The sequence below is a fragment of the Haliaeetus albicilla genome, chromosome 4, assembly GCF_947461875.1.
Source record: "Haliaeetus albicilla chromosome 4, bHalAlb1.1, whole genome shotgun sequence".
NCBI classification, from domain to species: domain Eukaryota; kingdom Metazoa; phylum Chordata; class Aves; order Accipitriformes; family Accipitridae; genus Haliaeetus; species Haliaeetus albicilla.
In genome coordinates this window covers 7,133,222-7,160,929 of record NC_091486.1, presented here as the reverse complement: position 1 = coordinate 7,160,929, position 27,708 = coordinate 7,133,222, and the positions used below count along the sequence as shown (strand labels likewise).

The following is a 27,708-nucleotide window of genomic DNA, read 5'->3' as shown; positions in this document are numbered from 1 at the left end:
CCTAATTTACTACACCATCAAACCATCATCCCAAACGAAAGGTGTTGTGTTACATACCATCACAACAACTCCACTACACATTTCCTTTCCCTTAAGGCATTACAGCCTTTCTACTCTCTCACTTTAATAACAATTTCTTTGAATATTTTTTATAACTTGATGAATTCTATATGTGTCCATTTCTGGAACTCTCTTCTAATATTTGAAAATTCAAAAGAAACAGAATTAAGATATGCATTTTTTTTTATTTTCTCCAAAAGACTGCCAAAGTATCACCTTCCACTATTTTGCAATAGAATTGCATGAAACTGAAGGTGACTTAATGCATCACTTATCATACTATCTGTACAAACCCACAAGGATAGTGACTTTAAAAATAAAAGTAAGTTACTGAAAAATAAGGAATAGTAGGGAAGGGTTATGATGGGATCCTGCATCAGCCAGTGCTTTTAAAAAATCTACTTAGACTTTCATATTACAGCTAGTCTGAATGGGCTGTAGCACTCTGGGATAGGACAGGTTCATGCAGCTGAACTGGAATCAGGCAATGATATAGTACTCAGTATCTGTGGAAAAAGATGATGTTCAACATTGACCGGAGCAGGGGGAAAAATAGGGTGGTAGGAAAAATATAGACTAGAACAGGCGCCTATAGACTGGAACTGGAAGTTACATGAGTGTCCTTGGTTTGTGATTTCATATCTTGTGAATGCTTGATTTTGCTCTGCTGAAGTTGTTTTTGTGTAGCTCTGTGGGGGGATGTGGGGATGTCACCTGTGGAACAGTGGTCTCCATCGATTAGAGTGGAACTGGCAGTAAAGGTCTCTGGTTTCTATTCCCAGCCTTGCCACGGACAATATCACTCACCATGAAAGTCAATTTCCTTCTCTGTTCTCCAGCTTCCCCATTTATAAAACATGAATATTGTTATTCACTTACTTTATTTACTTACAGAAAGTCTCAGTGATTCAGTTAATCAAAATGCTTAACTGAAAAATAATATATATATGAAACTTCCTCAAGGAAAGGAAAATAAAACCTCCAGTGAGCATAGTTCCATAGAATCACAACAAGAAGAAAATGAGTTGTAAAATAGTCATTTTTAAGAACTTTACCAAATTGTAAAGGCTATCATCCATGACACTGTGCTAGAACAGAGTTCATATGAAAGGACAACCCTACAGATGATCATAGATGAGTACTGCATAGGCAACCACCAAAGAAGTTACATTTATACTGAATCATTTGATCAGAAAACACTGTGTTCTTTTTCAATTTTATGCACATCATGCCAGAGCACGATGATATTCTATCAGTTCTTGTGGACTGATACAGATTTCTCATAAACAGAAAAAACTCCCAGGTTAAATCCACATATTTTAAGTCAGAGGTTGGTAGAGTTTTTCCTTATCCTTAAAACTAACCTGTTGTGTAGGGTCTTCTACACATTCTTTCTTCTCACAAGAGCGACAATAACCTTTCACCTCTACCATACTTTTCTTCTAATGAGATCCACTGAGCCTGGATTTCAGCTTCATACAGTATGGGCTATCATCTTCAGCTTGGAGTTCCCACTAAAGCATGGATGCTTCCTCACTTCGCTCTACATTGACATTTTAATTTTGAAGAGAGAACTAGTATGAAAGAATACACAAAATTCAACTGATGAGGTACTCCAACACTTGATTTGGATTAATATAGTTGTTTTGGTAGTATGTACTTAGATTAGAGTTGGATGGTGCATTTCTGATATTTGGAGAGAGAAGAAACACAACTGAACTAGAAAGGTTTATAAATTCTCAAATAAAATGATACATGATTCATTTGAAGGCATCTCTCTACAGCTCAGAAGCTGTCCTCTACTGTGACAGATTGAAAAACTCCAGTACAATTTGTCTTTTCAAGCTGTCCCTGAAAAAAGATTCTGGGGGAAGTTTTTCAAGTGCAGAAACATGTGCTGTCTTCTTAGCTTTTAGTTTATATCCAAGCTACTGAACTGAGAACATTTTATATCCTGTCAATTTTAGTGTTTGTTAGCCTACTTTTATAATTGTGTCACTTGTGAGATTTTGTTAGAAGAGAGACTGGGGTTTGTAAAAATGTGAGGTATGAAAGTAACACAATAATTCAGAGAGAGCTTTGTTTTCATAAACATTCAAAACCAGAGGACTTGCAAACTCTCTGGTTCTCCTAGACAGCTTTGCAAACTCAGGCTTTGTTCTGTCTCTCATATGGAAAGTGGAATCAGTTCCTCACTCCAGAGCAGTGAATTCTGCCCGCTACTCACTATCAAGGCACATTTTTTCATTATTGTGGCACATGTTCCTTGATTCCCTTGGCCAAATACTTATTTACTTGGTTCTGAACAGAACTGAAGTTATCCGTGATTTCAGGTCAAACTTTGTCTAGGTATGTCTAAAAAAATGACAGGTAACGAGAGAACTCAACAAGTTTTGGAATACTAGAAACATTCTGGTCTATGTTATACAGTTGTTTAGTTTTGTTTTTTCATTAGGAGACATTTTAGAAGTCATTTTAAAATAAAAGAAAAAATAGAAGAAAAAGATGAAAGCATGTAACAATTTTAGAAAAAAGTGAAACATTCCTATGGTGGGTCAAGTTGATGGCTTATCTGAGATTTATTCAGCTGTTTTGGGAGGCAGTTTTCTTGGAAGGTAAGGTATTTCTGTGCCAGTTGTTAAAAAATTCAGGCAACAATATATCATCTTGTGAGGAATTTTTTTGACAGCCAGTCCACTGGTCTTGCAATGCTGAAGTTCTCTTCTCATGGTCACATATCAGTTGCTTATCAGTGTTGCTGGAACAAGATTAGAGCTCTGTCAGTCAGCCAGAACCCAAGTTGTTATGGGTCTTACAGCAGACTGACAAAAATAGCAGTCAGCTTTTTCTGGATAATAAGTGTGCATATGGAGAACCTTGGAGACAATCTTGTCACACAACTTGTGTTCTTTCTTGGTATTCTGTATACGTGCTTGCACATGCTTCAACTTTCATTTTCTTCAGGGAACAAACACTGGGATACTTTCTTTGCCCACAGTAGTATTTCAGGCTAAGCATTTTTCTTCCTGCCTTTTGTCTGTTTTCTCTACATTGAACCGCAATGTCTGCTTTCTCAGATAGTGTCTGCCTATTCTGCTTCCCAGTTCCTTTACCTTGAAGTTTTGTATTTGTTCTGCACTAATGGCTATTAATGTTTTGATCCTTTCACTCTACAGCCTCATTCTGTCTCAGGTCACAGTTCTTATCAGACACTTATTACCCATTCCAGTATTTCAGGAGTTATTCCTAGTAACAGTGTCAATCATTTTATGTCCTTGCTTCCCAATGGGAAAGTACAGAAAGAAAAAAAGGAAAAAAGAAAAGAAAAAAGAAAGAAAATAAAAAAGAAAACCCCAATTTTATCTTCATTTTTTCATCATTGTTTTCATGGTCAGGTCAGTTTATGGTAAGATTTAATTCTTGTTTCTGATACCATGCAAGTTCTTTTTGGTCTGGATATCCAGGTGACCAGATGGCCTGTCCATAGGTGTTGCATTTTTGTCTTGTTAATCGCATTTTCTGCCATGTTGTGGGTGTCATGAATCTGCTCAATGACATCAAAATTCATCTATGGAGTGCTGAATATTAACAGCTCATGCTTTACAATCAAATTGTTCTTTATCTACTGCTTACAGAAATCCTCGAACTGTGGCAAATGTCTGAGTGAGTTGTGCATATGGATTTGTGCTGTCTCATCTACACTCCTCTCTTGCAACTCGTACTTCTCATCTAAGTGCCATCCAATTTATTATTTGCATGAAAGACCCCTTATAACATATGAATTGGAAAAGCTTCAAATGCTGCAGGTGTTCAGCCATTATTGCTGCTCAGCTTAAGCCTTATCTTCATGGCTAGCACTAACACCATTCTTAATTTGCTTTCTTTCAGGTAAGACACAATGGTCAGCAATAGCATACAGGCCCTACACTTCTAAGGTTGCCTGGGTCTAAAAAGAACTAATTAAGGCTGTATTAACCAGCATGCCATACTATATAACTGCAACTTTCCTATGAACTAAAATGTTGTACTATCAGGAGCACAGATTTTTCTCTTTCAGCATTGTCCCTAACTGCTCGCAGGAACCATTCTGGCAGTTCTATACTCTGAAGTTCACGGAGGCATCCCTTATCTGTACAAATGTGTTTGCACAAACCTCCACTCTTCTTGTGGGGGTTTTATATACTATATTTTTTCTGAAAGCCCTGTTGCACATCCGTACTCTATTATTCAGTGCAAAGAGAGAAGAACAAGTAATATTGACCATTCTATTTATTTCAAAGAAAAATATTGATAGATATACCTTTTTAAATAAGCCAACAGAAACACAATGTCACCATCCATGTTTTTCATAAGTAAATATATTTGCTACTGGTGAGGAACTCTCATGAACTAGTAGTTTTTTCAGTTCCTCTTGTGATTGTTTATTTAGGTAGAAAAGAGACAAATACCCAGGCTCGGGTAAAAGCATTTGAGACAAGGTGCACACAGTTATGGGATAAGACCTATCCATGCCTACTCACATGAGTAGCCAAGGAACTAGAAGCAAGTGAAAGGTAATAAATACTAACTGAGATAAACAGTTGGCAAGTACAAGGGAATTCTTTCCCTTCACTGGAAAAGAGATCATGCCGTTAATAGCTGGGTTTCGCTAATGAAAACAAGCCTTTGAAATTATTTATCTTCATCATATCTTGGATGATTATTCGAAGTTTGCCTAGAATGAGCTTTCATGTCAGACATTTTGAAAGTCAATTTACCTGAAGCAGATAGTACTGATGGAGTAAAAGCACAGTTAGTTCTCTTAACTTCAGGGCTCAGTGTTAACAGTCCTTCCTTGGGCTGAAGGAAGGCAGTTCTGAGCTCACAAGGGTAGAAGCCAGGGATGCCATACAGTGAGTTTAGATAGGACCACGTCTAGAAAACTAGTAGTTGGAAGTATTCAGAGGGTGTGGATCCTTCTGTTCCACGTAAGAAAGTGAGAACTTACATATTTCCATTAAAGGCAGGAGTAGATTCTTTACAATAGAACAGCTTCCTAGAGAGCTGGCTTTTTTGCAGATGGATACGTACACATTTCTTAAAACACTGTGGGCAAACCTTTATTTAAAACATACTAAAAAACATTACAGCATTCATTCTGGCACCAGCTCAAATTTCTCTTGACATTGAACTTCCTCCTACATCAGTGGTTTGCCTTCATTGCCTATAAACGTTCTTTTTCTGCACATGTGTACATGTATAGCACACCTAGTCAAAAAGTCTTGTCATTAGCTTTAGGTTTTCTTTAGGCTTTCTGCTTTCTCAGACACATCTATGGAAGTTATTTCTATAGACAAAGATTTATTTTCCCTCACTTTCTATGCAGCTGTTCTGACAAAGATATCACACCAACACAAAATTCCCCCCCCCCACACTGTTCTAGGCTTTGAGTTAGCCTGTAACTCCAAGGTCTGTGAAAGGTCTTTTCCTTGCATGTACTTATTAGCAATACATGATTTTGGTGAAGTGTTACTAGACTTGACATGAGAATTATCTAATGAAATTCTGCAGCCTGCATTCTGCAGGTTAATCCTATTTATTTCTTCCTTTCCTAAGTTGGATAGATGAGTTCTTTTCTCAGGACCAGAAATAACACTTTGGAAAGGACCTACTTTTATAGGTTTCTTTACATTAATCAAATCATGCCACCATAAACTGTTTTCAGCAAAGGTGACAGACATATTCTCTTCTAAAGCGTAGATGGGAGGTTTTCCTCCAGTGTGTTTTGAACTTTTTGGTTTGCTTTTTTTATCTCTGTTGATGCAAATTAACCACTTGCATACAGGTGCTTAAAAGAGGTTTCAGAGAAGCCATACTGACAACGGTATGTAGAAAAAATTAACCTCAGTAATGGTTGATGAAACTTTGTCAACAAAGACTGATCAAAGTATTAAAATTAAATTGTTCTCTATCCAGACGTTATGGAATTCATAGACTCCTTCATAGAGTACTGGATGAAAAACTAGAACAGGTTTCTAGAACACCAGAATACCAAAGCTACAAATCAAAAGTATTTCAAAGGCACTTTGATTAACTGGAGTTATGCATTGTGCCAATTGCTCTCTGTTTCTTTCTTACCAGGTGTTGTTTCTTCCCTCTCAAAATAAACTGACTGTATTCAGCAGTGACCTTAAAATTATCATTAGGCAGATATGACTCAGAGAACCTTGGATAGCCTCAAGCTATTCTATGTTTATGAGATCATGGCTTCCTTTGACTCTCTTCATTTTGAGGAGGTGCTGGTGTTGTCTTCTGTTAACTTAAAACTTGCAGGACTGAACAGATGTTTTAGATGACAAATCTGATCTTTGACTGTGTTCTTTGTAGACATTTTTTAGTTTCAGCCATGATTGCCAATGACTTTGAGATAACACACTTCATGTTCAAGTTTTTCTTGGCAGTTACAGGCAATTCAAGGTATTTATCCAGGAGAAACATATTTAACTTTTTCTTTTTAATAAACTACTTTATATGCTTGTAAAAACACCTTGAAATACTAAAATTCAAAGGATATAGAAAATCCCAGTTCTTAATTATGCAACTGAAGTGCAAGATATCTGTCCGGTCTGGTAGCTACCTGATCTTTACCACCAGGGCTCACTAGGAAACTATTATTTACATTTTCTGAATTTAAATACGATCTGTTGCAATTGTTCCACAGTGAATTCCTGCTTTTTGGATATGACCATTACTGAACCGGCTTCTATACCACTATGGATAGCTCTGTTGAAATCAATAGAGATACTCAGGCATAAAAAAAGCTACATGAAAAGATCAGATTCTAAACTTCAAGTATTTAATGTAAAGTAGTCAAAGTATAAAACAAGAAGGAGTCAAAATAAATTAAGCAACTCTGAGTTGCAAGAAAATTGGGCTTTTAGTATATGTATGGGAAAACTCTGGAAAATTCTTTTTTAATGAATAGATCCAGAATGAGACCTGTATGTAAATATGCTGTATCATGATATATAATTACTGAAAATCTCACATCTTTCCAAATCAATGGTGTCAATACACTGTTTAAAAAAAAAGAAGCTACTTTCACCTTTTGATAAAACTGGGATTTTGACCTTGTCTAAGCATACTGTGCATGAGAGTTTACTGTATAATTTTCTTCACTAATTAGCATTTGTGTTATGTAAATTTGGTAAAGAAGTTGAAAGCTAAAATCTCAGTTGAAGTTTGCATCCAATTACAGTATTGCAAAATGATTTTAACACTGTTTTATCACTATATATCTCTTATGCCAGAGAAAATCTGACTCAGAAGACCATTATCTACCTTAATCTACCTTTTCCTGACCAGCAGTTTTAAGCTATCTACACAGACAGAACATCTCCATCACTGAGTGATACACTCTAGTCATACTACATTATTCATCTGAGCTTTTGCTCTAGAAATAGGATACTTCCATGCTGGTCTCTCGAATCCCTGAGCAAAAGGAAGCTATTCAGCTTATAAATTATAATACGTCTTGAGACACAAAATGCTTGCCAGCAAGGAGAAATGAACTAGATGAAAACATCAACAGTGCAAAATCTGTGCTAATGAGAACTACAGTACTTAAAGCACACACTGATAGGTAAAAAGGTGTAAAATCTAAATAGATGCCAAAATAAATAAAAATAGATAAGAAACCCCTGTATTGTCTTAAAATGAAAAAGTTGGCTATGTCAAAATTTCAAATATCAAGCATAACTCTATTAGAAATCATCACAGGGCTGTTCTGTGCTCTCAGCTTGGTATCCTTCCAAAAATCCTGAAAGGTGTTTGAATCTTTTCTTTTTTTCTGGTATTCACGATATGCTATATATCCTTACTTCTATACATAATGAACAGTGAATCACTTATTGTACAAATCTCCAATATTTCTTAGAGATTAAATTCAGTGAGCCCCTATCTTTTCAGCAAAACTCAGGAACCATTCTGCTTAGAAGATTTTCCAATAGAAACTCATACTTACTGCACAGATTACTTTAACTACTATTATACACATATATTATTATATACTTATATATGTAAGTATTGCTTATTATCTAGTGTACACAGACCAGTACACTTTTAAATTAACTTTATTTGGAGGATAGCTGCACACTTACATTTTAACTACTTAAACTTTATAAAGACTAGATCAATTATAGCTAATGGTAGTGAATAAAGTGGTGTAAATTATGATTTTGGTGGGATGGTGAAATTGAAAAATTAGAAAAAAACAGCCAGTAGAATGCTTGCATTTCTCAGAAAAAATATGAAAAAAATAGTAATTTATGGTCAAACAAAAATGTTGTTTGATACACAGTAAAAGCATGTTTTGTTTAGGGGTTAATTGACATTCTGAATAAATAGAGGTCAACTTAGGTATAAAACATGAAAGCATGAGCTTTCAATTTAATATTTCTCCCCAAATCCATTTTTCCCATATGTATTATTTCCTACAAAAAGTTGCACAATGGAGAAAAAAAAAAGAAAAAGAAAAATACAAGATTTTGGGGGGTGAAATACACAGAATTGAACAAAATAGGCAATTGCATGTGTACCTCACAAATCCATGGGTAAAGTATATCAATTGTGCAAAAATCAGTAAATATCCAGCTACCTGTCCTGTATATTTGGCAGGTGTAAAAATAAGCATTTACTGAAATGACAGTGCTGGTTTATTTTAGTCATTATTAAAAGTTATATATTTAGTGCTCCATGCTAAAAATGTTAGTTTTGCAACAAATGACAGAAAAGTTCAGTCCTATAAAATGCTGAGTTAGAAGGAATATTGGGCTTTTACTACGCAGAGACAACTGAGCCATGTGCTGTCATGAAACTCAAGAGAATTTGGGGAATATTGATGTTGAAACGTACTCTTGTGAGTAGCATAATTAAGGATTTTGTTTATCAGCTAGGAAGCAGGAGGCCATTTCAAGAGGCAACACCACAGAATCTCAAAAACAAAAAGGGCAATAAAGTTCAAAACAACTTGTCTTCCTTACATTCTGAATTGAGGTGTGGTTTTTCCCCTCTAAATGTGCCTTAGCAACTTGATCTTCATTCAGTGAAGAATCTATTGATTCTTCTGTGAATCTATTTTTATTCTCTCTGAGCCAACTAAATTATGTTCAGATGCCAGTTTTATCTGAATTTATAAACGATTATGTTTGGGGCCCACATAAAATTCAGAACTTCATGCTTGTTCTTCCCTCTGTGAAAGTGGCTTTTAAAGGCATTTTAAAAGTTACTTGGTACTGAAGTGAGGAAAAGACTATGCATTTGGCTTCATTATCAAATTTATGAATATAAGCCACAAAGCAAAGTTTGCTCTTTATTGTTGCTTTCTGGTATAAAAGGAAGTTTCCACACTCTCTGAAACAAAAAGTCTGTAGAAGGGTACGCCCCTTTGTGTTTCATTGCTTTTTGGAGAGCAGCAGGGAGTAGAAGAGGAAAGATTTGGCATTACATTTAAAAATACAGGGTTTAATTTTACTTTTCTTTGGGAAAGGAGAGGAATCCTGATTTGCAAAGAATATAAAAGAGGCTTTCTCATCCTTTAGCAAGATCTGAAAAGAAACTACTGAATTCACCAAAAAACCTATCTTTTCCACTAGACACTATTACAAAAATTTTTCCACATGCAGGAATGTATTTAGTTTCTAAGTTACAGCCTGGGAAACTATATTTCTAAAGAAATCTGAACACAGCACAATGGCTGTTGTAGTTCTTGTTTTTAATTGTATACACAGCCACCAGTACTGATTCCTCTATTTAGACTGCCTATCACTTCTCATTATGAAAAAAAACCCTCATTATACACATGTGTGTGGAGGGGAAAGGGTTGTTTAATTTGAAAGACCTGTAAACATGTCATGATTGCAGCAGGGAACATGAACTTGGAAGCAGTAGTAGCTGTCAGGTATTGTGCCTGATTGAGCATGTCAAATAATACCACTGGTTTGACATCTTATTTGTGATCCTCAGTGACACTGCAATGGCAGTGAAGAGAGAGTAAAGTAGAAAGAATCTGGGACACAGCACACAGTTATAGAGTCATAGCTGTGGAGTTGTAGCAAATATGAATGAATTCAACAACACACACAGGAAAAATAAAGAAAACTGTGGAAGATTTGTAGGGGTGGATGACTGAAAGGAATCTGGGAATTTTTTGGACAAGAAACTGGTGCTAAAGTGTTAGAGAAAACTGAGAAGGAAGTAACCAAAGATGGTCAGCAATTTGCAGCCCACCATTCTGCAGAAAAATTGTCATGTGGTGCTGCAACAAGTCTCCAGTGAGTATCCTGCCATTATGCATTGAAGAAATATCCACAGGAAGATGTGATACCTGCTTTGAAGTTCTTACTATACATTTTAAGATGTAACAGTGAATAGAGCAAACACAGAAAGAGAAACTGAGGGAAAGGAACATGACAATACAAAGCAAATTCTATTTAATAATTCTTTTTTAACGCTATTAACATACAAGCTTCCCTTGAACTAAAATGTGTTGCAAACCTGACTAAAACTGTGTGGGAAACATTTGTCTGTCTCGTGAAAGTTGGAAAACTCAAATGTTTTCACATTTCACATTTTGCTTGAAAATCTTTTAAGTGTTTGTTTATTTGTTTTTAATGAAAGAAGAAGGCTCACACAGAACAGCTGCTGAGCTCAGGCAAAGATTGGAAGTCCTAAGTTCAAGTCTCTACTAAAATTAATGTTTGTTTATATAAAGCATAAACAGGGAAGATTCTAATTGCATATCAGCCAGTAGTTTGGTGGTTAAGGTTTTATCTGTGATGTGAAAGACAGCAGATCAAAACTCTCACTGAATCAGAAAAAAAAGAGACTTGAATCTGACTCACCCAACACTGGTAGGCTCTTTGCTATAGCCACCAGAACATTGTTTATTCATACAATCTCACCCTCCTCCCTCAGAAGAAATTGCATCTTTGCTAAAACCTTTCTGCCAAAACTAGCATATAATTTACAATGAAGAGTGCTGGTTTCAAAACATTGACCTTTTCAAGTGAAGACTCATTCTGTTGAAACATTACTGAATAATTTTAGAGTGGTATCACTAACTTGTAAGAAATTAGTTGTTTGTTGCAGCTTAACAGGTTTTATTATTTCCCTTTTCAGGAAGAAAGCCCAGAAGAAAAATATAAAAAGAAGTTAAGGTGGAAAAGTCAGTCTAAATTTGGTAATGCCTTAATACCCTGGAATTTCAAACTCCAAAAATGAATTCAAATTCTGAAGCCACTATATTATAAAAAGACTAAAAACTTCCCTGCTGAAATTTTATACACTTTTAAAACCGTCCATAAATTTGTGACTCATATCAGCTAGATCAGGGTTTGCATTTATTTAATGCAAAATCACCCGTACATCTTGTCAGTACATTTGCAATGTTGTTTGCTTGCTCTTTGAAAAGTAAATAGGGTAGAATAAAATGAGATATTACGGATTTATTATGATTCCTCCAGAAAGCACTCTCATTTGGAGAATAGACAGGAAAGGAAAACAGAAATTATGTGACACTAACACTGTCTTGGGTTGTTTGCCATTGATTATTCTAGCATAAGTTAAAAAAATAATTAACTTGATTTAAAAAAAATAGATGAAATTAATATTCTTGTCTTGAATTTCTTTCAAAAAGCTTATTTTAGTGATATAATCCTGTTGTGAATCTTGAAAACATATTGCAGCAATGTGCTCACGTGCGTGTGTAGGTGTATAATGTTTCCTTTCACCAAAAAGATCTCAAAGAGGTTTATAATGAATCTGTTATTAGGATATACAATTCCACCATTGAAATGTGGCTACCTATTGGGTAGAGAATGACTTCCACTTGTAACTTCATCTTGCAAATCATTTAAATGCATGTTTACATATGCAACTACTTCCCTTAAATCTGTGGGACTGCTCATATGCCTAATACTGAAAACAATCTATTTTACATGCTCTGAGAGTTAATACCATCATGCATAGCAGCTGAATTCAGACAGTTCACCTCATATCACAAAACAAGGGTGAGGAAATCTGGTCAATAACCTAGAATAAATTCTCTCTTTCAAACAGAAGCACAGGAAATCTCATATTTAATATACAGCAGACAGAATTTGTATTTTGAAGTGTTTATCATCTAAGGTGTAAGTCCCAACAGCCTGAAACTTGATCACCTTGGAAAGAGGAAAGACTGTGTTGCCTGCCCAGATTAGAGCACTTAAAATCTCCAAATAGTAATCCTTTTACAACTATATGTTAATATGCTTCCTTATTCTTTCTAACAGCATTCTTAAGTAAAATTATTCTATACAGAAACCCCTAAGAATCGTTAGGTAATATGTTTGAAAAAGTCAGCCTTCAAGGAGGGCTCCAGATTGTAGTATAGAAATATTATCAGTTGGACTAGATGATTGTTGCAGGTCCCTTCCAGCTGAAATATTCTATTCTATTCTATTCTATTCTATTCTATTCTATTCTATTCTATTCTATTCTAAAGGACTTCCCAATGAAGGATGGCACCACCGCAGAGCAGCAGAAACATTTCTCTGTCCCAGTGGAAGCTGGGAGGAAAGAAGGTCTACAACAGTGTTTTTCTTCTTTTGGCTTTAATCTCTTTTAGACAGTAAAGTAACATAGCACATTTCCCTGAAAAGCTTTGAAAAGTATAAATATCCCCAGGTTTCTGGCAGAAAGTAGTGTATATTGTAAGACCATATTCCTGTGGGGCCTCCTGCCTGGTTTGAGGAAGTTTAATTTAGGGCATTCACTCTGGACCCAGGAAAGTTTGGTCCTCTCTCTGGTCTCTGCCAGAATCTTTGTTCTGTACATGTGCTTAATCATTTCACCCTGTCTTGTTTTTTCTCTACCATGTTCGGTCCTGTCTAATTAGATTACAAACTCTGTGTTTGTCTCATATGTTTTGTAAAATGTCTGGCATAAAGGGCCACTTATCTCAATTGACCCACTAAGTGCTGCTGTAATGCAAATAATACTGATCCATCCTGACATGACAGTATTTCACCTTAATGTGACACAAGGGGCTGGTACTATATGGTGCACTATAATTTAGCGCTGAGAGGAGAAAAAAACTCAGGGTACAAAAATGGGAATCTAAGGGAGAATAGCAGGGAATAGGACTGAGCAGTGGATGAAAAGTACAGGAAAAGAAATTAAACTTCTGTTAAAACCAGCTGGAGGCTCCAGATCTGGGAAGTCTTAGTTGCTTTGCTTGGCAACAATTTACATGCCCTTCTGTGGCATTTGCCCACACACACAAGAATATTATATATCTGAGGATGAGCAAAAGAACTTTTCAGCCCAAGGGATGCATGAGCTGTAATCTCACCTTTTGTCTGCTGACAAATATGCATGTATTTCTCCCAGCTTCTGTTAATGATCCATCTTCGCAGACTTTCTCTAGAGTAGGGATTTAAGCGAGATGGTAGGTAGTTACTATATACGAAGATTCACTTGGCTCACTGCTTTTCCTATGTGCTAATTTACTCTATTTAAATTGTTACAGACTCTTGAGTTAGAACTAGGAATGCACCCCTGATTTCCAGTAGCAAAGACTGAATTCTATCTCATGAGAGTGGACATTTTTCACTTCCCATTTGCAAGTGTCTCCAAGCCCTGAACCATTCAGCTCACAATACCAAGAATCCTGATAGTCTGTCTTCTACTTGTGTCTCATACAACTGACAAAGGTATACTGCTTTTTCTTCTAAGTGATGGGCCATATAAAAGGTAACAGCCTGGTCCTCCTCCAAGCATCCTGTTCAGCTAAATAGAGTAAGTCCTGGCTGTGGCTGTAAAGCTATCTATCTCCCACAAGGACTGGTATGAAAAAGAATCCAAACAAACAAAAAACGCTGAGCCATCTGAAACTACAGTGCTATGTTGGACAGGTTCCTGAAATAGTTTTGAGTGAACTAGTAATACCAAAAGCAGTATGGCCCTGCCAGTGCAGTTTTCCTCTGCAGGATGAATTACCCAGGGCACTGTGCCTCACTAATGCAGTCGTATTGATTTTGAGACCTTGCTAGCTTGGGTATCCTTAGGCAGCACAATGCTGTGTGTATGTATTCTTAGCACTCATTCTCAAGGGAGGCAATTAAGGTGTCACTGAGTCATAATTGTCTTCATGGACAACATTTTCCTTAAAGCCCTGGCCCTTAGAAAAACAAAACAAAACATATTGCTTAAGTTCTATTTCCAACCCTCCACAAAGAAGTTTGCAGTACTGTATACGGAATTTACATCATTTATTTTTAGAAGCAGCTAGGAAGACACGTCAATGATTTAGAGAAATTCATTTCACCCGGGCTAAAGGAAACAGATCTGACAGACAACTCTCAAAACTGTTGGGCGGTGAACATATGTGGGAGGGAACAGAAGCACCCCAGTCAGGGAGCTGTTCAGCGAAGGACTCGAAGCCCACGCCAGTGCCAGAGAGGAGCATGGAGCAGGTCTGTGCGTCAGGTAAGATGCTGAGAACCCAGCAATCAGCTCTGTACGTGGGGGAGCAGTTACGGAGGGCTGGGTTTTGTCAGGTCCTAATACCTGGTAACAGATGGAGCTCACGAGTGTCACTTTTCAGGTTAACTTCACCTGGAGAGAAGAAAAAAAAAAGAAAAAAAAAAAAAAGAGTCCTCAGAAGCCCCAAGCGTGAACCAGTCGGTGAGCGGGGGCGACGACCGGGCACTTCCTTCAGGGGAGCACTCCCGTCCCCACCGAAATCTCACACGACAAACCCCAGGGCTCCCCCCGCCCCCGGCACCGCCTGGCCCCTTCCTCACAGAGGCTCCCCGCCGCCTCCTCCGGACACCACTCGCCTGCCCGCAGCCCCTTAGCCCCCCGCCCGGTCCCCACACAGCGACGCGGGGACAGGAGACGGTGTGTGTGTGGGGGAGAACGGGCGCTCAGCCCGCCGCTGCGGCCAGCGCCTCACCCCCCCCTCAGCCGCCCAACGGCCGAGCCTCGCGCCCCGCCCCCGCGCCCAACGGCCGAGCCTCGCGCCCCGGCCCCGCCCCCAACGGCCGAGCCTCGCGCCCCGCCCCCGGAGCGCCGCGGGGGAGGAAAGGGGAGAGGGGGCGGGGCCTGGCGCGAGGGCCCGGATGGAAGCGGCGCGGCGCGAGGCGGCGTGACCCCTCCCTGCCCGGAAGTGCGGCGGTGGCAGCAGCGGCAGCGGCGGCGGCAGCAGCGGGGCCGTACGGGAGCCGCGGGGTTGCCGAGAGCGGGGCGGGGAGAGGCGGCAGCGGGTCTCGGCGCGGGCAGCGATGCGGCTCCGCCACCGCCCGGCCTCGCCGCTTCCGCCTCCCGCCGGGCACCGGTGACCGTCACACCTTCCCAGCCCCCCCCCCCTCCCCGGCAGTATGAGACCCGCCGCGCCGTCCAGCCAGCGCCGCGCTCCGGTACGTACCACCCGGGGCCGGGGGGGGGGGGTGTCTGTGTGTGTTTGTGCTGCGTGTGTGTGAGGAGGAGGAGGAGGAGGCCTTTGTTGTGGTCTCCGCAGCCCGGCGGGGCGGGCCCGGGTCCCCCTGCCCGGGGCAGCGGCCTGCGGGGCCCTTCCCTCGGGCGGCGGGGAGGCCGGTGGAGGCGGCGGGAGGGCCGCTGCCGAGCCCGCTCCGCGCCTCGGCTCTGCTCTAGCGAAGCCTCCCGGCCCTCGCAGCCGGTGCCGGCCCGGCCCGCACCGAGGAGGCTTGTGGCGGCTGTTGTTTCCACGTATGGACTCCATACCTCGGGCAGGACGCGCTTCGTAATGTGCTCCTGCAGGCCCTGGCGTGAGCGCTTTCGGCTGCGGGAGGTGTCCCTACGAGACGGTCTTTCACGTTTTATTTTCCCCGTGTGCTCTCGCTGCCCTCCGCTGCGATGTGACAGTTTGTTGTGGGAAGTCCCCGTCTCGTAAGGAAAAAAAATAAAATAATTGGGGGTTTGGCTCCCTTCTTGGGGCCGTGGCAAACTTTCGGGGACGCTGTAGGAGCAAGTGAATAATGTTTAAAAGCTCACGCTTGATTCATCTCTGCTGCGTGCACCATTTTATACGTGGTCAGGAAGTCGAGTTGACTAACGCCGGTTTTCACCTGATGATGTCATCTACTGAAATTCACTGGAGTCCGGTGAAATTTGCATCACGTTAAGGCTGTTTGAGAGCAGAAGTAGTTGAGAGAGAGCATAAGGAATGGAAAAAAAAGCAAAGCAAAGAGAACAACGTGAGCACTCATGATGAGTTCACAATATTTTTTTGACTGCAGTATACTCAAATCAACAGCTTATTTTAAAGTGTGGCTTTTCTTTGTGAAGGTATTCTGAACTTGTTTTCTGAAATGGTGTTAAGAGTTATAAAAATAGCGTTTGAACAAAAAGGATTGTTTCTAGCCTCCTGCCAGGAAGAACAATCTGTGAGAGTCAAGCTGGGTCATTCTTTATTCTTATCAGTTCTGCAGAATGCATTATTTTGATAGATATCCCATATGGTTAGAGGAATTTGTACCACAGTAGTGCTGAAGCTGAGCCATTTGTATGACCGCCAAGGCATTTGGTTTAACTGTTAAAAAAGGTTTGGTTCCTTCTTCTGTTTTTACCCAAAACTTTATTATTTCTGGAAATGAAAATCCCCTTTTAGAGGAACACTTAGCAGTCACTGTCACTTCTGAAAGTAAATTACCCAGCTTCTCTATCTGGGCCTCCTGGGATGTGTGACTAGGACAAACGTAAATGTTTGTGAAGGACTTCCAGTGTGTGTCTACTGCCTAGTATTTTCCTCCCACTCTGTAAGTGGATATTTGCTCGGGAAAGGGAAAATAATTTTTAAACAATATGCCTTTTGTATATAAAGCTGCAAACATGGCAGGCTTTGGTACATCACCAGAAACTACTTTTAACTCTCTTCTGGAAACCTGAGATTTCAAATATCCAGAAATATCCTTGGTGTTATATTGCCTTGAAACAGCTTTCTGCCAAACTTTTGACTTCGGTACTTTGCAGTCTGCTTTTAAACTGTCAGAGAAAATAAAGAATTACGTTCTGAACTTGCGTAGGCGTTGAGCTACTTGTTGCTATTAAAAACTTGTATATGCTATGGACAAATATAAAATGAATTTGAAAAGCTACCAAGTTTTTTCTGGCCTAATCACTGATTTCAACTGTCAGTGCTCACACTGCTTGCAGTTCTTGGGTGTTCAGTTGAAATCACATATTATAAAACTACTTTTTTCTCCCTTTTTTTCCTATACGTTGTGTTTATCTGTTGATTTTTGTGCCTTTGAAAGCACTTAAACATAAGTATACAGGAGAGATAATGAACCCAGTTGTCATGTCTCTTCACATCTCTACCTTTTCTTTTCACTTTCTACATCTTAACGCCCTTGCAGGAATGTTTGTAGTTAGAAATTTGTCCTGTTTAATTTGTTTCCAGGTTCTGGGGTATGCTCAGAAGTAGGCTTCTGTGTGTCTTGCATTACAAAACTACCCCATCCCGTTTTGTTTTGGTGGTGTTTTTTTTTTCTGTTGATGTTAAGTGGGTATTTGTGGTATTTTTTTTCTCACGGTTTTTGTGACAGGCTCATATGCTTCTTATAGGCATTTCTGTCTCTTTGTAAAAAGCAGTCTACAACATGCTGCCCTTTCTGCTTCCTGTGTATTTGGCAAAACATAGCTAAGAGTAAGGAAGTCTAAATGAGATTGTTGCACTCATTAAAAGCAGTAACCTGATACTTGTAATCATAAAATCCTGTGATCTTGAAAATACTGTGCCCTGGATCAAAGCGTGAAGACTTTGAAAAGTGTCGGTGTTGTTCCCTTCCCACTTTTTTTTTTTTGGGTCTTCCTTCACTACTAATGTTAAAGCACTTTGCCTTCTTAAGAGTCACAGTTAGGGTTTCCTTAACCATCCCCATCAAATCAGCTAATATGCCACACAGGCAACTAATGATAGGGCCGCAAAACCATGTTCCGATGTGCGAATTACCTAGTTTCAGATGTCTGCTAGCTTAGTGAAGTTGGAGGGACACGCAGCCCCCTCCTGGCTCTGCAAAGGTCATCAAGAGTGAGGAGGAAGAGCAGTTGGGTAGCCAAACAGGCTCTGTGTTTTGTCATGTGTGTCCTGGGCCCTGCGTTTTTAGGCTAAAATAGAAGGTCCTTGCCTCAGTGGTTGTCTAATGCCTGCCCCATCATGTCAAAGGTGTGCTGCTCTCCAGGAGGCTTTCATACCTTGGCTCTTGATTCCCTTTCCTCTCTCTGCAAAATGCTTGCATATTCACAAGAAACTTCTTCCTTGCTTTGATTTCTTGAGAAACTTTGCCGTTTATGTCCTTATGACACTTTGTTTCTATTTCTTCTTGTACCACCCGTATCAAAAGGACTCCTGTTGGAGTTGTCCCTTCAAATGGAAGTAGGAAATCTCTCCTTCAGTTTGTGCTCAGTACTTAGGGGAGAATTGTTGTGACTGTGTGAGGGGTGGAGCTATTTTCATAGTGGCAATTTAGATGTTGTAGTAGTTGTTGCTGAGAGAAGATGGTTACTTGCCCTAGTTCAGTGGGTTTCTTGAGTAGTGTGTATACTATGTTATAGAGCGTGTATTGTTTTGCGTACATGTTTCATTTTTTTGTCATGTTTTAGCTATTCAGCTTGTGTGGTGGGGCTGAGTTTTGGCAGGAGTATACTTCAGTATTGGAGCGAGGTTAAAAAGAAAAAACCCTCAACTCTTTTGATTCCATTTTACCTGAGTTTAATAGCTTTCCAATGTGGTTTTTGGTAACCTGGTTTAAAATTATTCTTTGTCAGCTATAAAGGGGTTTTTTTATGTTCTTGATGAGGAATTGCTTTGCAAGCATGCATGTATCTGTCAATGTTGTTGTGATCAGTGTTTGCATATAGCATTTAGGAAATGTAGTGGAAAGTGAGATACTCTTTCAGCTGATTCAGAAACTCATTGGCATGGAATAATCTAGAGAGCTCACATGTACAAATTCCCTTAATTAGATTACTTATCCTTGATACTGCCTTGTATCTCCAATAAGCCATTTATCATTTGATTTTTGTGGAAAATATTACACTTGCCACTTTTCATCAGTTACTTGTCTTTTTCTGTGGAAATCATCAAAAATAGGTGACATAAACCAAATGTAATCTGTTATTTCCAGAATTTGACAGTTGCTTTAGTGAAGAAACCTAGTTTCTTTTCCATGCTGCTTCTTCAGAGATTAAAGATGGACTAAGTGATTTCAAAGTGGGCTTCACAGAAGGTTGAATGCTAGGTGAATGGGGAGAAGAATTTCTGTGTTGAGCTCTCACCTCTATAAAAGAGGCTGCTCTATGTACTTGTAACCTTTTTTTAAGCATTAGAAATGTCTAGCGTGCTCTCCCTTGATTTCATTGCTGAATATATGGAATAAAGCTGGTGGGTTTTGTGAGCACTTGCAAGATGGTAACTTACTTCTTGTGTGTCCGTGAAGGTTTTTTGAGACAATTTTTTTTAATTAAACTTCAGATCTCAGCTCACTTAGCTGATAAGCATTATTCAAAGCTGTAGTTTGATTGTACTCTTGCTGTAGGATTGCTTTAGAATAGACAGCTGGTCTGCCTTTAATTAGTCGTACTTTATCAATTGAGTAGTGAACAGTCTGTGTCAGTTCCATCCACCTTCATTTGTGTGACATTTGCTCTTTGCACTACATTGTGACTTGACTTCTTAAGTAGTTCAAAGGTGAATTATCATTTGATGTGTAATTTAACTGGCTGCTTTACAGAAAGAAGAAGCAATTGTGTGCCAGGGAGAATACAACAGAGTAGCTCTTGGCGTAGGCAGTGCTGTTGCTCATGGAGTAAATGTCTCCAGTAGTTGGGAAACTTCCAAAGTTCATGGGGTGGGAACCTCTTACTGTTGTACCTGCCTCTGTTGTGCAGTGGAGAGGATCACTGGGTGAAACTCAGGAGCCAGGCTTTCTCTTGGCCTCCTTCCTGGTTGTTTCTTTAATGTTTATCCCCTCCCAAGAGCTCACTTACCAGTTGGTCAAGTCACTTGCAAAATCAGTTCATAAGTAGAGTTACGAATGGAGATGAAGGGAATGGGGGGAAGCGATGACTTGCACTTGACTTCTTTCAAATGGCTTGTTTTCTTGTGTATTAAATGTTTGGAAAATTAATTAGACTTGGGTGTCTCTAAAAGGGTTTGGGGTTAGTTGCATCAGCTGTTGCTTCCTGAACAACTGAAATTATGTGTAGGTGCAGAACTCATTCTGGCCTGAGGAATAGCTGGTATAACTTTCTCCTCTGGTGTCATACTTTCTAGTTCTCTGTTCCATGTTGACTTTTTCTTTGGAAAACTACTTTTCCCAGAAGTTTTAATGTTCCTGGCTTTTTTTATTCATATTCAGTTTCTAATTGATGGATCTGTTTTCTCCATCAGCATGGCCTGTAGCCTGTGAAGGACAGCCATTTTCAATATTTGGAGTTTATGTAAAAAATCCCTGGTTTAAGTTGAAATAAAATCTAAATACAAGTCATTTGTTGCTTTCAGTGCTTAATGCATTAATCTAATTATTCAGATTAGCTAATAATCTCTTAAAATTCTTTGGAGGAGGCACTTGTTTACTGTCTGCAGCATTTAACACAATAGGGCTCTGAATTACTTAATCTGTAGACATTACCTCAGCAATGAAACAGCACTCTTTGGTGGCAATTTTTCTTAAATTTTAAAACAGATGGATTCCTTGTTAACTGAGTTTAATTTCAGTCACTCGTTTGTAACCGAAACCCTTGAAGATAAAATCAGAACTGTTTTGTAATGAATTTAGATAACGAGTGCTTAATATAGTTTGCTTCAGGTTCTGGGATGGAGCAATATATAATGAAAATATTAAACTTTAACTCCTTTTTATGAGCATCATATGTACCAGGGGTCGCACTGATGTTTACATATCAAATTGAATAACTGCTCTTGTAATAGAGGACAAAATACAGTCATTTCAACTAATGTGTTGTGTCTGTGGTGTGTGTGAGAAGTTAATTGCAGCAATTATTTGCATACATCTGGATTTGTACCTATTTTTAGGTGTTTTTTCAGGCATTCAGAAAGTTCTGCTTACAGTCTGTATGAACTGATTTAAAGACTTGAGTCATACTACTTCAGTTCTGGAAATGTTATACTGGAAACCAAATTGTCTGAAATCTCTAGCTTCTTTGGGTAATTGTAGGTTTATATAATATAATACATTGCTGTACTGACTGTCAAAGTTGGTGTGATCTTACTCTTAGGTCTGGTGCTGCATTTGGCATATGGTGGTTTCAGAGTAATAGAATGTATGAAATCTAGTTTTGATGTTGTTTTGATCTCCCTGCAGAATATGTCAAGGTAGGTTTTGCTCGTTACTTATGTGCATATGGCAAACAGACTTTTTAAATTAAAAATGGCAGCAGAAGAATATTTGTGTTGCAATGGGTGATATAGTTTATAAGAAACTGAAACTTCTTGCACTGAAGAAGTTTGCATAAACACATTTTTGCAAGTTTTGCAAAATACTCTGGGCAGGCGGTTGATCTGAGGAAGAAAAAAATATGGTAAATGGAAGAGTTGAATTAATAGTGTTACATCCCATGAGAGGTTTCTGATTAGGGGAGTTCCTGTCTTGCTTTTGGCAAAAGATGCCTTACTAATAATGTTCTCCTAAAGTGTGGTTGTTTGGGGTTTTTTTGAGGCAGTGGCGAGGAGGAAAGCATGACATAAGTAGAAGTGGAAGAAAAGCTTACATAGGCAGTAGCCCGCTCAAAACTTGTACATGGTAAACTTTGTATCCAGAGTTAGTTGCTATGATTAGTTATATTAATAAGATTATCAAGCAAAATCGACCTTTATTCTGTATTCAGTAGTTTTGAATATTGTTTCACAGGCCAGCATAATTTTTAATAATTTAAATACCAGTTGTGTTTGGAAGTCTGCCACCCCCTCCAACAGTTGGGAGACTCCGCTCACTGAGTGGCGAGAGGAAAAAATAAATGGCAGTAGCATCATGAAATGTTAGTATGGGTAACTAATAAATTATAGTGTCTAAGCCTTCACAGAAGTTTTCAGAATCACCTGTAAAGACGGGCTCATCACTTGGCATTAGCTGCCTTCTTGATTTCCTGATATTAAAATGCATTTTTTCCTTCTGTTTGTTTTTCTTTTTTGTGAAAGCAATTTTCTGTGGCTGCACCACAGGCATTGCACTGCGCTACGTTTAGGCAGCCTCATCGGGATGATTCACAGCGGGGTTATGTCTCATGTGGATGGAGGCAAAAAGCAGCAGACTTGCGTCCGCTTTTGGTCTGCCTTGTTTGACAGCACCGAGGATGAAACCAAATCTATTTACTTGCTATAACCAGTGGAGGATTTTGCGAGCCCAACTGTGCTAGGGCATCAGCAAAGCAGGGAGGGATATTTGGCTTATTTAAGCATAGATGTCGGTGGGCGATTGCCTGGGCGGTCTGCAGCCTGTGCAGCAGGCTTTCTGGAGGCACAGCTTCTGGTAATAGGGCAGCTGGTTGCAGTAATAGTTCGTGGTGTGGTGGTTTGTGGAGTATGTTGCCAGCAAGAGCCTCTCGAAGGCAGCTGAAGCAGCTTATGAAAAGAGAGTTTGGTCTGGTAGAACATACTGCCTTTTATCAACCCTGTTGCTTTTGTCAGACTGAAATCTGCTTAACCATGCCTGGATTAGCTGGGCCACCTCAATAGCCCTACGCCAGCCTGTTTGCGTTGTGTTTACCTTGCTGCTGTTTTTGAACTTTAGTAAAATAAAACGGTCTACCTGTAGAGGATCAAACTGATGGCATAAGAAGGCTGTGCTGAGCAGGGGAGGGAAAAAGTGAGCAAACATCCTGTTCAACAAGGTGTGGGTAAGATTTTACACACTCACACCTTGATAACTAAGGCTTTTAGCAAGACAGCATTTTTCCTGTAGTTGTGAATATAGTCTTAGGCCTCAATTTAACCCTCAAAGAGTTCGCACAAGTTTTGTCAAGTGAGCAGATGACATGTTAATGTTTTGGAGAAAGACCTCTAGCAGGGGAGCCTAATGTGGAGTATGCTGCACCATCCCCTGCTCCCTTTTCCCTCTCAGCCTGGGTAAGCAGTCCCAGGTTGCAGATCGAGCAGTGAGTTCTGCAGTCTCAACTGCTGGAGAAGCAGTGGGGCTTGGTGTTGTTGCAAAGCAAGAAGTGGTTATTGCTGAGTAGTCTTTTCTTGTGAGGCATCAAATGGTTCCATGGAAACTGAAAGCTATAGAAGTTTTTAATGTGTAAACTAATTTTAAAGAAGTAACACTTGTGAGGAAAAAAAAGTGAATACTACTTTTGGTCTTGGGACTTACCTTTCTAATACATAATTTTACAAGCTTATGGCTGCTGAGTTTGTTCAACTTCTCTCTCTAGAGAGTTAAGAAATACTTTGAAAATTTTCTTCTGTCTTGAGCAAGCAAGACTGCTGTAAGTGGGAAGAGCTGTAGGAAACTGCAAAGGTTTGAATCATTTTTGTTGTGGAAAAAGGGATCTTAAGCAGATTATTTTGGAATTGTTCTTAAATCCAGCAGTATAAGAAAAACAGTATCTGGATGTTTTTGAAAGAATAGAATAGAAGAAATTGTGTACTTGTCTTTGAACTTCAGAAACCAGTCTCTATTGGACTGAAGTTGGGACATCTTATGGATCCCTTCCAACTTGAGATATTCTATGATTCTGTGAACTTCTAGGATTCTCTTTTTTTACCTCTATGGGTGTGAACCTGTTTAGCTGCAGTCCAAGAGTGAGATGTCAAGTCTTGCTTGCCTTGATGGTGGCTTTCATCAGGTCTTCACAGAGCTATGCTTTCAGAGATTCCCACTTCATATTCGCCAAAGCGAGTCAGTGTGCAGCTCTACCTCTTGACCTACCTGTCTTTCCTAGGATGTTGTCTAATTAGCTGTTGTGGATGAAATTTAATACCTAGGCCATTGAAATTAGTTCAGTTTCAAGACTATTTGGGTGAACTAGCATCAAATGCAGTTTGGGCCTCTGGCAGAATTGAGTTTTGGGGTTTGGAAATAACGTGAAGGGGTCTTTCTCAATTTCCTAGCTTCAAGTATCAGTTGTTTTTTGCACAAAGTGTAATAATCTTTGTGACTGGTTCAGTATGAGGCATAGAACAGGCCTGAGATGAGCTGTACCTCTCACAAAATTTCTATGAAGGTGCAGCTGTGTGCACAAATGTGTCTAGTTTGCTGTGATGGGTAACAAGGCAACAGATGAATGATCAACCCCCCCCTCCTGGTAACATGAGTGAGTATGAGCTTTTGGCTGCCTTTTCAGTGTGAACTTTCCAGTTGATAACAATCTGCAGAGGTTAATGAGGAGAGCATTATGGTGCCTTGCTCTGTACAACTTCTCTGCAGCAAGTGAAAGCACCTATCTTCAGAGAGTATAGTCCAGCGCTTTTCACAAATCTTACGAATATAAAAAGAAAACTAAACCAAAACACCCCAAACTAACTGTGAAACTACTGGAGAAAGATATTCTTTGTTACAACTGAAGTCAACTTTTTGTTGTCTGATACAGATGTTTTTGTTCTACGTGCAAAAATGAGAGTCAAGACTAGTATTTTCAATTCAGTGAACTCTTGTTTGTGTGTAACTGAAGTATTTAGGGAAAAAATGTCTTCATTTAATATACTTTCACGTACCAATGATTTGTTTGAGTAAGTGTAATGGAGCGAAACTAAGGAGGGGAAAAGATCGCTTTGGCTGTATACCAGGAAAAAAACCCAACAGCAATAGATTATTTGAATAGAATAGCTTCTTAAGAGGAATTGTGGTGGAAATACCCATCTTTTGGGTCCTATAAAACTAGACTGGGCAATGAAATTGAAATATGCTGTAAGAAATAATCTTGTGTTTCTTCTCTAGGGAAATCCATAGATGACTCCTGTAGGGAATGGTCTAGGTTATCTAATAAGGAGCGCAATGGGTTTCCTATATTACAGAACAATAATGCAAGGCTAATGCTGAGGGATTTTTATTAATAAGCTTGGCTGATGTAAATTAGTTACATTTCAAGCTCTACTGGGCACTAGGTTCTCAGCTGAGGTAAAATTCAACTTTATTTTTCAAAGGCTTAGGGTAGGAAGGAAAAAGCCTGAAAACTACATGTACTCAGCTTTACAGGTTTTACAACTAAAACTATAATCTTGCTAATTTTGAGCCGTGGACTTCCATGTTATCAGTTATAGATACAACACCACCCTTCTGAAAAGTGGGGCATTTCACATGCTGGGTTTTGCCTTGCTGGGGCTCTTCTGCTGGAACCACCTTGAGGATGTGCTTTTAAATTCTGGAGTCTCAGTTGCAGCTATTTTAAGATCTGTCTGACCCCAGCTGCCTGCCCTGTCTCTGCTGGAGTTTACTGTCCCTGGAGCAGGGGTGACAGGGGACGTATATGTAGTTTCTCAGCTGTCACGACCCAGTAGTATTTTTTCTCACTGGAGAACTGTGGAGAGGGTTATGAACTGGGTTGTGGTGTGGGTGCTGAAGTCTGTGTGTTTATTCTGGCTGGGCGGTAGCTTCCAGCGGAGCTGGTGGATGGCAAGGGTGACATCTTAAGCTTGAAGCATGTAGGAGCAGCCAGAGCTTATGATTTAAACCCCAAAGCTGGTTTAGGTTTGTGTAAGCTTGGTTGCTATTGTGTGCTTCCAGAGCAAATATATACTTAAATAAGCATTTCTTAATACTATGTTCTAAAAAAACCAAATTCCTTCCTTTTAACTTATTACAGACCTCTCACTTCTTCACGAAGTTTCATAGGGTTTTCCGGTGTGTAGCCCAACTGCTATTCCCTTCTGCTTGCCCTGAAAAGGAAACATTTTGTATGTTAGAAGTACTACAAATAATGTAAAATGTAGTATATCCTCAACCTATAGTTTTTCTAACTTAGTGGGTTGGATATATATGACTGCAATTGTTGAAGTATTAGTAATACTGTTCACTCAAATGTTGCAGTGATAGATAGGGATTAAATTCAATAAACATTAAACACCCTATTTAAATTTTATAGGTATATCCTGAGTCTATTTTCAGAGAAGCAAATGATGATACTGAACAAATTGGAGAACTGCCTAAGCTTAATAAACCTTTCAAATGTCAGTTATTGTGTTGTGTATCATCCAGCAGAAAATTTAGTTTAATAGTTAGTTATATAGGAAATACGCAGCTATTCTTTCAAAAAGATCAATTGTGAAGAGATGCAAATCCTGCTAATTAAGAAATGATCCTATCTTTTACAAAGTTCAGATTTTTTTCCTAGTATAGCGTCTTATGAATTTTTGTAAGCATAATCAGCTTACAAGACAAACTCTTAAACAGAAAAAAATGGTACATTTCTCTCTTCAACTGGATATTTTTTTAAGTCTCTGAGATTCGGTGAGAAAGATAATGTCTCCTGTGTGGATTTGAGCAGCATTCAAGCGAGTTTAATCAGCCACAGGATTTTCACGCTACTGGATAAGCATGACCCGGGTGATGGGTGGCTGTTACACAAGTCCTTCTGTGACCAAGGAGAAAGGGGCATGGGTTTCTTTGCTCTTAAACAACTTGGCCTTTCTAAGTTGATGCTACCTAGAACTGCACAAGTCCACTGGAGCATTGCTTCAGATGTGGGTGTGCAAAAGTAGCTTAGTCTTAGGCCTTAACATGTCTTTCACCTCAGACTTAACCATTTTGATCTAGTTTGTTTGTTTCCTCCACCTTTAGCTTCATATATGTATCCTTTCTTACCTAAGAACTGGTAGGATAGTGAACTTTAAAGCAATTCAATATTTTTCCCAAGAATATGCCTCCTTGGTAATTTAAAAAACAAAACTGATTTCTTGAATAATAACTACTGATAGGCAGTATTATATTATATATAGTACTTATATATTACTTATATAATACTGTATAATACTTTATTCACTGGTGATCATTTAGTGAGAGGAAATGAAATCAGTATCTCTGTAGCTAAGGCATGTTTATTTTGAATGGCTTTTTGGAAACTGATTTTATTGAATGGAAGGCTTATTCACTTCATATTCTTTAAAAACCTAAAGTTTTGGCTGTACAATTAGACAAACTATAGTTGGTTTCTGAATTATGTATTTACTAGGAATAAAAAAGTTGGAGGAACAGGGTGTTATTTGTCAATTAACCTTCAGAAGGTGATCTTTTATTTCAGCCAGTGATGAAATGTAAATATTTACAAAGGGACAAAAGTTCATTCATAACAGCTTTGCATTTCTTGAAGTGTTCAGCCCTGTTCAGGAAAAGACTGTCACCATTCAAATGGACTATGCAGTACGTGCACGTGGGATTTATTGGCATGGTCATTTTTTGGGCTTTCCTTAGAGACTGCTAAATAGTATTAATATTGGTCACTCTTAGACAGTAAGTTACTCTAACTTTTAGGTTAGCTGTTAAATGCTTGAAGTAGTTTGTTGGTTAGAGACATTTGATGTTTCAGTCGAGACAGGCTCCGTAGCCTCTTTCTGGGGCATTGTGGAGAGACTGTGCCATCATAGTTTAGAAGTGCACCGTGACTTCACTGTTAAAAGTTGCTTTGTTACTCAGTTTTTGGACAGGACTTGAATGT

At 39.2% G+C, this 27,708-nt stretch overlaps 1 protein-coding gene and 1 long non-coding RNA gene across 2 annotated transcripts in view; one reads left to right on the top strand and one right to left on the bottom strand.

Annotated features, from left to right (window-relative positions):
• The window catches only part of LOC138685037 (uncharacterized), a 186,815-nt gene extending 170,694 nt beyond the window's left edge, over window positions 1-16,121 (bottom strand). The window contains exons 1-3 of the long non-coding RNA XR_011324272.1: window positions 15,823-16,121; window positions 14,647-14,694; window positions 13,430-13,500 (exon numbers count right to left, since the gene is read on the bottom strand). This is a non-coding gene — a long non-coding RNA (uncharacterized lncRNA). The remainder of the gene's footprint in view (window positions 1-13,429; window positions 13,501-14,646; window positions 14,695-15,822) is intronic.
• SPOPL (speckle type BTB/POZ protein like) overlaps window positions 15,252-27,708 on the top strand; it is a 38,737-nt gene continuing 26,280 nt past the window's right edge. Inside the window, exon 1 of the mRNA XM_069780777.1 lies at window positions 15,252-15,497. The gene's annotated coding sequence lies outside the window, so the exon portion shown is untranslated. The remainder of the gene's footprint in view (window positions 15,498-27,708) is intronic.